Consider the following 3,537-nt stretch of genomic DNA (forward strand, 5'->3'; position numbering starts at 1 on the left):
CTGCTCTTATCTATTAATCCTAATATGCAGAGCGCTCGCATGGTATGCGTAAAGCTTTGAGTTTATTTCCTTCCTTCTATAAGTTGAAAGTCGCCTTCTTTTGGGGAGGGATGTCAAACCCTCTCTTCCCCATCCTCCCCTCCCTCACACACCTTAAAACCACACTGACTCAAAATTATATGTAAAATTTTTTTGAATAAATTTTTCGGAGTTATTACGCAGGATTCCAAAATGTGTTTTGTTGCTTGAAACTTGAAAATGAGTTTAATGATTTTATCATATTTACATTAATTTTTTGAAAAAATAATGCAAACAATTTTATAAGACAATACTTAACAGATCAAAATCTTTATAAACAAAAAATATATAAAATGTGTTAATAAATAAAAATTTAACATTTACTAAGTTTGTATATTTTACAATTATAAACTTGGTAATCTGATCCTAATCGTGATCTTCATTACACTAAACCTGATTTTTTTAAATTTTTTTATTGCGTTGTTTCAGACGTAATTGTGACAAGCGCCAAAAAAGTCGCAGGGGAGACCGGGGCTAGTTGGCCGCAGGGGAAAGTTGACGAACTGCGTTTATCTTTAGAGCCTTTCACCAGAAAGTGACAAAAATTACTCAGAAACTTCCTTACTGACCATTTCATCATTCACTGTAGTATTGTCAGGATTTGCGCACGCGCATGGGAGATACTGAGATTTATGCGTTTTTTGGACAAAAACGTAACTTTTAGAACATCGCTTCCTTTTTACTTTACAAAGAAAATATTTAGTTGTATGAAAAAAAAACTATTGTGAAGGTTCCAGTTACATTTGGTTTACTATATCCAGTCAGACTTTTTTTTCAAAGCTGCCGTTTTTCAGGATCTATAGACTGTTTATTAAAAAAAAAGCTTTCGGGGTTAGTTGACAAATTTTTCACGGGGTAAGTTGGCTCATAGCATTTACTATTGAAAAAAATATTTATTTTTATAAAATTATTATTTTTTTTTTAATTTTTAACAATATTGAAAATATTTATTCTTACAAAAAATTAAAAAAAAATTTTTTTTAGTTTTTTTTTCCACAGATAAAAGGTGGGCTACTGTTTGGCTTTTATAACGGACTAATATTTGGTACCAGCTAAAAGCAATATTAAATTTTGGGAAAAAATTGTTGCAAAAATTAATTTAAAAAAAATTTCTATCAATTTTGCACTTAATAGTGCATTAATAATCATTTTTATAGTTTGCGCCAACTTACCCCGTGGTGGGGTAAGTTAGTGTAAATTTTTTTTTTTTGAGGGTCCGGAAAGGCCATAAGAATTTTTTTTTGTAAATGAATGCAAATTTTATAAGAAACCCTAATCCATACTCTTTAAGACTACACTTTATTATCTTTAAATAAATGTACTAAGCTCATAGAGAAAAAACCGAGCCAAATAACCCCGGTCTCCCCTAACTGATAGAAAATTTATAAAATTTAAATTTTCTAAAATTATTATATAAATTTATAAAATTTAAATTTATAAAAAATAAATTTTATTTTATAAATTTATTCAGTTGAATTTAATATTTTCAAGAACTCATTTAAAACAAATTAAAAATAGTAATAGTTTAAAAAGTTTTCTAATAAAGTAATGTCTAAAAAGCAAATTGTTTGAGAAGCAATCACCCAATTGTAACATTTTCATAAGTTTATTCTAGGCCGGTGGCCATATAGCAAAAATGTGACTAAAAATGAGTTTTCGTTGGACACTTGTAATAACTAAGTTTTTTGTTTCGATATTGTTAGAGCATGGTACCAAGATACGTAAAACAGGAACTTGCCCCATTTTTGCCCTGCAGTTTTTGAGAAATTAGGGCTTGGGTCTTTTACCCCAAAAGGGCAATGGAAAAAAAAATTATGGTCAAATTTTGTGAAAGTGATATTTTACTTGTAGTAAATTAAACACTGAATACATTTTTTCTAATAACATTGACCTTAAAATGCATTGTTCTCAAGGATAGACCCGACGTTAGTTGTGGTTGGGGGAGGGGGGGGAAGGGGTAACAACTAATAAATTTTTGTTCATTCAGTTGGCAAATGTGGACCTTTTAGCTCATTTAGTTTGCAAGTTTAAACTTTTTTGTCGGATCAGCTTGCAAATTTGGAATAGTAACCTTTTTAGACTTACGGCTCCCCACCCCATTTACTTGATATCTATTCTCGCCGGCCATGTCTCACAATAATAAGTTTTGTTTTCGTCGATGCAATTGAACTACCTCGTACTCATATATTGTGTAACAAAAAGTAGAGCACCTAAAGTTTAAAAAAAGAAAAAATACTAGAAATGTCAACTATTTTTTTATTCATCAAGATCGCTTTCTGACTCTATTTCATCATCATCATCATCATCATCATCATCATCATCATCATCATCATCATCATCATCATCATCATCATCATCATCATCATCATCATCATCATCATCATCATCATCATCATCATCATCATCATCATCATCATCATCATCATCATCATCATCATCATCATCATCATCATCATTACCATATCATCATCATCATCATCATCATCATCATCATCATCATCATCATCATCATCATCACCATATCATCATCATCATCATAGTCTTTCGTCAAACGAGGTGTTTTCTCACGCTTCACCGCATGCGCATAGATCAGTGCATGTGATTCCGTTTTGTTTACAAGAACATCGATTTGTGACGCAACCACAAGAGCAGTGAACAAATTCAAGAAGTGCATCGGGTGCAGGTGGAATTGTTGTCCAAACCAAGTTTACCTGGTCTCCATTTAAAGACCAACCATAGCCATCGGGCGAAGGAACATTTAATATACCTTTCAATGCATTTTTTTGGATGTAAGCATCATAATTATTACGTTTAATATGTAAAAAAAGCGAATCATAATTTGGAGGAGCATTTCTTCTGTAGATTTGCCCATTTTGAACAAGTAATATTGTGCTTTATTGACCACATCTTCTTTGCTTGCACCATAAAGGTGACAAACAAATTTTGTGTATGCCATTAACAACGTCATCTGATACATCTAGTGACATTCCGATACCTCGGAATGCTGTACAATATTCTTTTTTCGTTCCTGCCGTCTTTAGGGCAGATAATTTACCTTTTCCTTGAAAAGCACACACTGCATCACAACCTAAGTAATAAGTAGAAACACTTCAAACATTTACGTTTTCAGATACAAAATTAGTTTAGATAAACAGCACAATTTAATACATTATTTTTGATAAAGTAGCAAAATAGTGCATGAAATAAATTCTTTGCAAGAAAGATAATGATTTCACTTATGAAATTTAATTTGAATTTACCTGTAAAGGAATGGAACCCAATCATTGCATAACACCAATCGTAACCAATCTCTTTTGCGATTTTATTTACATTAAGGATACGTTGTTTGTTTCCACATCCTGTTTTAAAATGAAGAGTTGCAGACATGGTAAAATGCACTTACGAACTATAGTAAAATGCACTTACGAACACATCTGTATTGGGGCTTGCAAGTATAAC

Source organism: Hydra vulgaris, chromosome 03 (assembly GCF_038396675.1).
Source record: "Hydra vulgaris chromosome 03, alternate assembly HydraT2T_AEP".
In the NCBI taxonomy this organism is placed as follows: Eukaryota; Metazoa; Cnidaria; class Hydrozoa; order Anthoathecata; family Hydridae; genus Hydra; species Hydra vulgaris.